Source organism: Eptesicus fuscus, chromosome 8, assembly GCF_027574615.1.
Source record: "Eptesicus fuscus isolate TK198812 chromosome 8, DD_ASM_mEF_20220401, whole genome shotgun sequence".
NCBI classification, from domain to species: domain Eukaryota; kingdom Metazoa; phylum Chordata; class Mammalia; order Chiroptera; family Vespertilionidae; genus Eptesicus; species Eptesicus fuscus.
In genome coordinates this window covers 94,175,643-94,185,803 of record NC_072480.1, presented here as the reverse complement: position 1 = coordinate 94,185,803, position 10,161 = coordinate 94,175,643, and the positions used below count along the sequence as shown (strand labels likewise).

Genomic DNA, 10,161 nt, shown 5'->3' with positions numbered 1-10,161 from the left:
GTGACCCTTTATGACTATTCATCTCTAACTTTGCGGAGAAAAGAAAATTATAAGTTGTCTATTGTTGTCCTTCTTTAGTATTGATACATATTGATACCATTATTTCAGATTTGCCTCCAAATCTTTTCCTTGAAGAAGTCAATAATCAATAATCCTCTAATAACCTAGAACAGTGATGGGCAACCTTTTGAGCTTGGTGTGTCAAACTTCGCAAAAAAACTGAGCATAACTCGGGTAGTGTGTCACTTTGAGGAAAAAACATTATGTCGCAAATGTTTCATCCTCAGGAGCAGCAAATGTTTCATCCTTGGCATGCGGCCACCTCAGCGGCCGCGTGTCATCATAAATGGCTATGCGTGTCAGTGCTGACACGCGTGTCATAGGTTCGCCATCACTGACCTAGAATGATTACAACTTAATACATAAATTTCACTTAACATTCAGTGACAAAATATTAAGGTGTGTGTTTAAGCAATTTATAAATTCATAAATCAGATTGACACTTATTCTTTACAAGATAATTGATTATAATATATTTTCAGTTGGACTTTGCCTATGATATACTATTTGAACATGAGAAAAACGTCACAATATTCTCAGCTGTGTCCCTTAATGTTAATTTTCATTTTATTCATAATATCCCTAGGTCTCTTTACCTTATGTATCATTTAACAGTGATGTTATCATTTTTTAATTATTAAAGAAAATAAGGAGAGTTGCTCGGCTGGTGTGGCTCAGTAGTTGAGCATCTACCTATAAACCAGGAGATCACGGTTTGATTCCCTGTCAGGGCACATGCCTGAGTTGCAGGCTTGATCCCCATTAGGGGCATGCAGGAGGCAGCCAATCAACGATTCCTTCTCATCATTGATGTTTCTATCTCTCTTGCCCTCTCCCTTCCTCTCTGAAAAAATAAATATATGTACTAGTATATTAAAAAAATAAATAAATGAAAAGAGTTAAATGGCAACCCACACAAAAGAAGATCTAATAGTAACTTCTTTTCTATTATTAGAACAGAACCAAATCTTGATAACATATTTTTAAAATAGATTAAGAGGCAACATTAAGTGTAGTACAATATTTACATATTAATTGTTTTAAATTAAGTATATCAGACAAGCATGACCAAGCAACTAATGATTATTTATAATCAATATCTATTAATAGTTACTTTATGTTCATTATGAATTTGGGCGTGATGAACATGGAAGAAACATAATTTGTGTTTATACTATTCACAAGTATAAATGGTCATACACAAGAGGACCTATTTTTGGATGAAGGACACACTGTTCATTAATCTATTGCATTTGCCTTTAAAATGTATTATACTGAAATTCAGGCAAGAATGAGGAGCGGGTTGACTTCTAAGTAATTTGTAGAATTTTAGGTGTTTCCCAAAGTCTGTTTGGGCAAATGAAAGACTGCAAGAGAAATGATACTGGTTTTGATTTTGAATTGGAAAAATAATATTCTATATAAACAGAGAAGGTGAATAACAGAATAACTAATCACCTGTAAAAAGACTAGCCTAAGGTTAATAATCATCTGATGTGATTTTGAGCATTTTAGTTTTGACCTTGGTAAGATTAAATTCTACAACTATTCCAAAAATCTGGTTTTGATCTGTATAACTGTTAGACTGCATCTGATTCAGAAAGAAAGTTAATCATGAAAATAGTAGAATCTAACTAGTATTGTTTAAAACATTTATAATTTAGTTGTGAGTTTTTTATTGTAAAATAAACTAGAAACATTGTATATAGCAAAGTTTTCCACAATCCTCTATAAATACAGCAAAAATAAGGTGTTCAAATTATAAAAAGTAGAGCTAAAATAAATATACCTTCATTACAAATATCACATTATATAATAGTTGTACTTGTGCCTCCTCTGTCTTATTTATCTTTATATTTCCAGCCTGACTCATTACATTATATATGTGCTAATCACATAAAAATATCTGTGGATATGGCTATAAACAAACTAAATAGAAACTCAAGGAATTCAGGAAACAGAATTCTGGACCAGGGGATGAAGGTTTCTTTTTGGAAAATGATGTACTTGAGTTGGGCATTGAAGAGCCAATAGATAATGACAAGGGAAACAATAATAATATTTAGTTTTCCAACCTTTGGCTTTTTGCTTCTAGAAAATGATTTCAATATATTTCCACAGGAATATAAACCCCAAACACTATTTTCCACTAGATAAGTCTATTTTCAGCAAATAAACAGGCATTTAAATTCTAAAAGGAAACAATATAATTATGGAATTTTGATCATAGAGATGAGTAGAGAAGAACACCTTTTGAACACAGCCTCAATGAAAAATTAGAGGAATATAATAACTTACAGAGAAATATAAATTCATTTTCAGAATATTACAGAGCCAGTCCTTGCTTATCAGTCAATCCACTCAGAAATCAGAAAGGAAGAAGCAGAGAAATTAATATTTTTTAGATCATCTCATCTATTATCTCATTTAATCTTGACAATAATTATAGGTTATTTTGTACCCATTGAAAGGCTCAGAAACATTAATTTGCTCAGAATAACCTAAGTGGTGGATCAGAAATGTAAGCCCAGAAATAAGAATCCACAGTCAAGGCCTTTTTGCTACAATATTTAGCACTAGAAGACAGAATGGAGCTTGATAAATATTGAAAAGTTTTTATTTATATATTCTGAGAAACTAATTAAAATTATGCTTATCTTTAATGAATAGCTTCAAAGTAAGATAAGTTAACCATGTGGAATAAATTAGCTACATTCAGGGGAAAAATGAAAAGTTGGGAGAATTTGTAGATGTTAAATTTTAAGTGTAATTATCATTTCAATTATCTTTAAATTTGTATTTAAAATAGTTATTTTTATTAATATATTTGTTCACTAAATACATACTAAATATTCCCTGTGTTTCACATCCTGTGTGTGTTAAGGGCTGGATGTGCAATTGTGAAGGACATCATTTATGCCCGTAAGAAGTTCATAATTTAGGACTTTTATATTTTCAAATTTTGCTTAATGGGAAAGTGGTTGCCATGGGGATCAGCACGAGACAAATGTGAATAGATTTAAGAGCATGGTGTGATTCTAAAGGAAGAAGATATTTCCATAAGTCACACAGGAACATTTATCTCATTACCTTCTAATCACACTGGGTGCCTAATGATTTCTTTTAATTTGTTTCTGCTAATACGCTCTCTCACAAACTCTTTCCTATTTTCACCTCGCTTTCCCGCTATCGCTTGGGCTCTACCTGTCATTCAATATTTTTATCCTTCCTGGGCTCCTGTTTGGTTTGGTGAAACATTTTCAGTCACCTTCCAAGGTCGGCTCCACTGTCCCTTTCAAACATGAATGCATTCTTTTGCACAGCCTCACCAGCATTGAGAATTCCTCAAGAGTGTGCACAGGTTTTACTACTAACAATAAGTATAAAATCAGCCAGGATAGGGTGCATATGCATGAACAGAAAAGGGCATTCCTCATAAACACATTTCAGTAAAGAAGTATTTGAACTTGATTAAAAAGTACTGCTCATTTTTTTAAATCCACCAACACAGGATGCATTGCATAAGTTTGTGATAATACACCTTATTGTAATTGAGATGAACTCCTATTTGTTGTGGTTAATCTTTTTATTTTAATTGTAAAATGCAGAAATTGATAGAAGAGAAGAGAACGAGGGGACCCATTGTCTTATACTGGACAAGAACAGTGCCTTTCTAGAAGAGATTTCTTTGCTGGGGAACAGCTCATTAAATCTGCATTTATTTCTATCTGACAGCATCCAAAAGAGTGCCTGTGTGTTTCATTGACTTCAGCTCACCAGGTAATTCTGTTGGTCTGGGTTCACTTGTTCCTAGAGCTTTCCTCCATTTTGGCCATCTATGCTAACCATAGTTACTTAACACAAATCCACCCACATAACTGGAAAAACATTCAGCATACATTTTCCAATAAATTTGGGATTTTTTTTCTATCTATGTAGACAACTCTTCGTTATTATCACACAAATGTCTAATGCCATATATAAAGTATACTTTACAATTTGAGATCAGTACATCTCACCTTTTAATATTTTTCTATGTACCGAGAAACTTTTAATAATGACAGAGAGATAAAGTCATAAAATAACAAGCAAATATTATCTTTCATTTTAAGCCTTTCTTATGCAATTATGAAGTGGCCCCTTTCTCTGACCAAAGTTATAAAAAACCCACTCACACAACACAGACACAGAGTCATAGAAGCATGCTACAGCCCCAGTCCTAATTTTCTTCTGGCTTTACATTTACTTGAACAGCTATTATCTGTCTCTGATGCCAATGACCTTCATTTTTTTTTTTCACCAGTGTTTTATTTTATTGCAATAAACAGATCTGCAGGCCACTTATCTCACCTACCCCTGATTCTACTCTGAAAAAAAAAAATGAATTAGGTGAAGAGTGGACATACCTTTGACAAGAAATAGAATTACTTTTGATAAAATATAATAAGAAAGCCTGTTTTTTCCCTAAATTTCACAAATTAAATATTCATGATAGAAATATAAGGATAAAATATTATAACATTAATAAAATAAGTGATCAGCTCCTAAAACCTAGAAGACTCTCATGGAGCCCTATGAATTGTTGCTTTAGGGAAGCTGTTGCTAGTCATTTTGTTTCCTATTAATTTGTTATTGTTTATGCCTTTGTCTACGGCCAATATTTTCTGATCCACTCTTTTATCAAAACTTTTTATAACGTATTTTTAACAAAAGTGCACAAACTAACAAATTTCATACTTCAATTGCATATTCAAATTTTAGATATATATTTAAAAACTAAGAAATTTAAAAAATTTTCAAAGGATTTAGAAAAAGAGAGTCAGTTTGTAAATGAATATATTTTACTTCATTAGTAAGCAAAAGGCAATAGTACTTCTAATCTACATAGTAATATCTGTAAAGATGATTGCTTTCATTTTCTATTTAGCAGAGGCTCTTATTTTTCATTTTCTAATATTAATCTTTTTCATCAAGGTCAACTTACTTTCATTTGACCTTAGGTTCCTTCTCCTTTTAAGATAAATGGTAGTTTTAGTAAACTGTCTGATTCACTCTTAAGTATTCTATATTTCAAATTGAGCCTTTTCTAAGCTAGGAGTCTGAGAAGGGAGGTTCATATATAATGAGATACTGGAAGAAGAAATGACCAGTGTTAACTAAGAAATGCCTTGTTGTGGGAAAGAAATATAAAAAAAACACACAAAACAACAAAGAGAACAATTAAAATTTTAAATTAGACATATGGAATCTAGTTGAAAGAACTGATATATTATCTGGTGAGAAAAGAGCTGAACTTGAACTTGTGTAAACAAAGATTTCAAACTATGTTATCTTTTTCCCCCCCTTTGAAATAATGGGGGAGGAGGGTGGAGAGATAGGCATTCTCCGTTGAGATGGAAAGTGACTAGAAGCCATCATTCGATGAGAGTGCATTAGTTACGAATCTCTTGCAGGTAATGACAAACTCAAGTTGTCTTAAACAATGAAGGAAAATCACCAGCTCAGAAAATTTGGTCAAGCGGCACAATGACATTACCAAAGACAGATTTCTTCCATCTGTTCTCTCGCTGTCTTCTACAGTATTATTTTAATCCCAAACTGGCTTTAGTTTTAATCTAAACCTCTCCTTCTGGTCAAAAGATGGAGTCCAGCTGCTAGCAGGAGAGACATGCTAACTTAATTATACTCAGTCGGAAGAAAGATTGTCTCTTCCAGTGTACTTCTTGGGAAAGCAATCCAGAGCTTATGTCTAAAAAAGTCTGCAAAAAACGTCTCTACAGTTAGCATTTGCCCAAACTGTGTTATGGTCCTGATGGGGATAAAGGGGCGAGGTGGTCAGCTTCCACAAAGTGGTTGTGCTCCATGGACAGGGGGGTACAGACAATTGGGATGCAGTTAGAAAGATGGAAGGTGAAGGGTTGCTGAGCAAACCAATTTGGCAAATAAACTCACAGGAGGTTATTTTCTTTTGCCGTAGGCTATGAGATTCATCCTAGCGTTTGCTGCTATCCCTGGGACCTCACTTAGAATGGGGAAAATACTGTCCCTCAAAGGGCTTTCAAAGCAAGCTCCTACCTCACGTTGAGAGAGAATGGTAACTCATCTTATGGTCAAGGAGTCCAATATCTTTAAAGATAAGTTCCTTTTCCTCTCCTTCATTATTTCTTTCTCCTCCTTCCTACTCCGCCTTCACTCTCAGCACATACACACCTACAAATAACAGGAGCACAAATCAGAAGTATAGGCATAGCCTGGCATGGTGACTCTGAATCCACCCAATTGCTTTGATATTCTTTTTCATCTTTTCTTTCCTGTCTGCTTTCTCTAATTTTTGATCATGTCTTTTATTCTTCTATATCTTCACTAGTTTGCAACATTTTGAAAAAACATATACTTCAGGATTGATTGTTTCAAAGCAGTATCTAAACATTTAGAGAAAATTAACAGGTAACCATATGCTCTAGTAAGAAAAGTGCTTTGAATTATATAAAATGAATTCTAGATAAATGTTTTATTTATTTGCTAAAAACATTATTTGTTGTATGAGAGACATTTTCATTTACAAAATATGAGAATTCCTCTGTGTTAAAATAAACACACACACACACACACACATTTTTAAAAGGAATTTGAGAAACATATAGAAGATAGGTTGGTAGATTGTAGCAAAATGCCTTTGAGCTTTTTTAATACGGTCTACTGTATACTCTAGATATTCAATTATTTTTTCATGGTTAGATAGCAAACAATGCCAAATAGAAGCCCTTAGAGGGACCAATGATTTTGCTTTTTCAAGGTTCTATGTTCAAACCTTTTCCTCATTGTGCTGGAGGACATTTGTTAACTTTCTGGTACCCAACATCTGATGCCCTTCGCTTCTCAGAAGACTCTCTGATTATGAGGTTAAGAGAACAAAACACTACTTCTTGGCATCAAGGGAGTCAGCAGAGCACATGAACGAGACTCTGACAAATGCAGCTTCTGTTCCAGACTTTTTTTGAATCTTAGGGGAGTGATAACTAATGTTCACATGCTTCTGATGCTTCAGGCTGTGCTTTAAATGTTTTACTAATTTCATCTGTAAAACTCTATGAAGTAGAGGCTCTTATTTCCCACATTTTACAGGTGCAGAAACTGAAGCCCAAAGATGAGGGCCCCATGGTCCAGTATGAACGGCAAGCAGCTTGGAGAATCCCCTGAGATGATGGGCACTACGATTCAAGTGGGGGTGCACTCCTGCTTCCAGCCATGCTGGAGTGGACGTCTCTGTAAACAGCTCTGAACCTGGACAACACGCATGAGGACATGGTCTGAGAGGAGGGAATGCAGCAGGTGAGCCCTCCCCCAAGGCCAGCTTTCACCCTGGAACAGTTTCCTGATGTCACTGCAAACATGGAGCTGGAGCCAATACAGAGAATGAGGCTCTAAGTAACTCTAACCCTAAACGGAAATGTAGGGCTTGCTCTTTACCATCCTCGCTCTTTTGTTAATATGCTATTTGGGTTTGAGCTGGTGTTTCCCTACCATGTGACAGTCTCCTGGTTTGGTAAGCTTACCTAACTTACTGAGCGAGTCTTCATTGGTGCTGTGACCACTGCATGTTGGTTGATTGAGAGCTTTGTGCCTTTTGCAGACCAACTTCATTTACAGTAAGTGACTTTTGAAAAAAAGAAGTTGGCTTTTTATAGCATTTTTAGATTCCACTTTGCCTTAGTAGAATTTTTTAGGGTACAGAAACCAGGTATATATATATATCTTACCTTATAATAGACAAATATGCAAATTGACCGCACCTTCGCTACGCCCAAGCCATGCACACCAACCAAGCCACGCCCATCAACCACGCCCACCAGGAAACCGTTGCAGGGACGCTGGGGTGTGGCGGAGCCCAAGGCCGGGAAAGCCGCCCGAGGCTTTCCCGGCCTTGGGCGCCAGCGGGGTGCCTGCGCCGATCGCAGGAGCCGACCTGGGGGTCGGCTCCTTCGATCGGGTCGCAGGGACGCTGGGTGCGGCCAAGCCCAAGGCCACCACCCAGGGCCAAGCCCGGACCCTGAAAGAAGGCAGAAGGCGGTGGCCACAGCCAAGGCCTGGGTCCCCGGTGCCGGCAGAAAACTGGTGCAGGCAGCCAGGTGAATGAAGGTCTATTGCACGAATCTTCGTGCAAACGGGCTACTAGTATATATATATATATATGCCATTCCCACACTACCTTTTTGTTCATAAAGGCTAAAAGAAGTGTCACAACCTAGACAATGTATTGAAAATACTGATTTTAAAAGTAAAATAATGTCAGGAGTATTACTCGGTATCTTGTTAATTTCAAATTAAACTGAGATCTAATCAAACAAAAGAATTCTTTATTAAATTCTTTGGAGTCAAGTGTCCAACCTACTAAATGTCTTTAAAATGTTCATTTTTAAATTTCATTTTATTATTTTATTTTTTTAAATTTATCTTTATTGTTGACAGTATTATAGATGTCTCCTCCCCCCTTCCATTGACCCATCCACCCTGCACTTGCCCCCCCACCCAGGTCTTTACCAACTAGTGTCTGTGTCCATGGGTTATGGATATATGCATATAAATTCTTTGGTTAAAAAGTTATAGTTTATATAATGTTATCATACAACTTAAGATCGTGCCATATCATTAGCATATTATTTCAATATTTTATTTGATTGTGTACATTGCAAAGTAAAGATATTAATTCAATTTAAACCTAGAAATGAGTCCCATAAATGCAGAAAATTATGTTGATTTTATTTTTTCAATTAGTTGTCTAGATACATTTTATAATAAAAACCAAACAAATTACATGTTTAAAATAAAAGCATTTGTACAATTCTTGATTGCTAGATAATAGACAATCTGTCAAAATAAATAAAAATAGTCATTAAAACATTCCCTTGCTTTTTAAAACTTAGATTATAACAATTTTAATGTCATGAAAGTAAGTCATTCAATCTGAGAAAACAATATACATGTATAATTTCAAATAATAGGCCATACTGTGTGGTTTAGTCTAATTAGTATGGTAAATAGTACACAACAACAACTGGCTGCACAAGGATAGTTTAAACTGATTGTAGAGATTTCAAAGCATTGTAAAAATGATAAAAGGCATTTTGGAATTAGCATAACTGCTAAGGATGTAGAAAGAAATGGGAAATAGATATCATAAACGTTTTACATAACAAGTGAGAAGCATAAAATGCATTTTTGTTGAGCTGTATAGCTGTCCATGCTCTTTCAAACCAAAGGTCATTTGATTACAAGTGGTGTGTAATACAATGGGCTTCAACTAAAAATCTTACCTTTTAAGAAATGGAACAAGAAAAAAACGGTCAACACAATGAATGGCCTATTCAACTCATCTTTTTGAACCTCATTGTGGATAGTGTACACATTGCTTTAAACATATTGTTCCTTTTCAATATTGTTTTTAATAAATAAGTTTTTAACAATGTGAATTGAAGTTAATATTTTATTCACAAAAATCAATCATCCCTGGCATAGATTCTTGTTATTTGCCATGTGAGAGTAATTTCAGCTACCTTAATCGGGCCTGGCATTAGACCTTCATGGTCATTATTTCTTATCTAACACATATTAAGTGTTATCAATTTAATATTATTTATTAATGTATTATAAACACATTTAGTCATGTATTTTATTGGTGATATAATCAACCACTTTGTGCTTTCAGCATAGTACTGGATGAGTAACAGTCAGTCAATGAACAAAGCAGGTTTGGACGGAATTAGCAAACCCTGCTGAAGTAGGATTGATTGCAAAGTGAGAATAACAAGGATCGTATAAAATTGTTATTAAATGCCTTATTAGGGTTCAAATAATGACAAATGCTAAAAACTTATGTGCTGGTAGAAATTGTTAGATTGATTTTTAAGAGAGTAAGTATAACCTATAAGTGCATATAATTCTTTGGAACTGTTCTTGACCTTTTTGTCTGCCATTGCCAACATTTCTAAATGGCCTTGGCTTTCTTGTGACCACTGAGTGCTTAAATTCACATTGGCCTGACTGAGCATGTAAAATCCTTGCCAAGCTGAAACTTAAGGAAATGTTTCTACACTTTTTTTA

At 34.9% G+C, this 10,161-nt stretch overlaps 1 long non-coding RNA gene across 1 annotated transcript; it reads left to right on the top strand.

The window, feature by feature from the left end:
- Nucleotides 1–3,680: 3,680 nt before the first annotated feature.
- On the top strand, nucleotides 3,681–7,225 carry LOC129149945 (uncharacterized). Its single transcript, XR_008556736.1, has 3 exons — nucleotides 3,681–3,840; nucleotides 6,038–6,154; nucleotides 7,186–7,225. It is a non-coding gene; the product is annotated as an uncharacterized LOC129149945 (long non-coding RNA).
- Nucleotides 7,226–10,161: the final 2,936 nt, after the last annotated feature.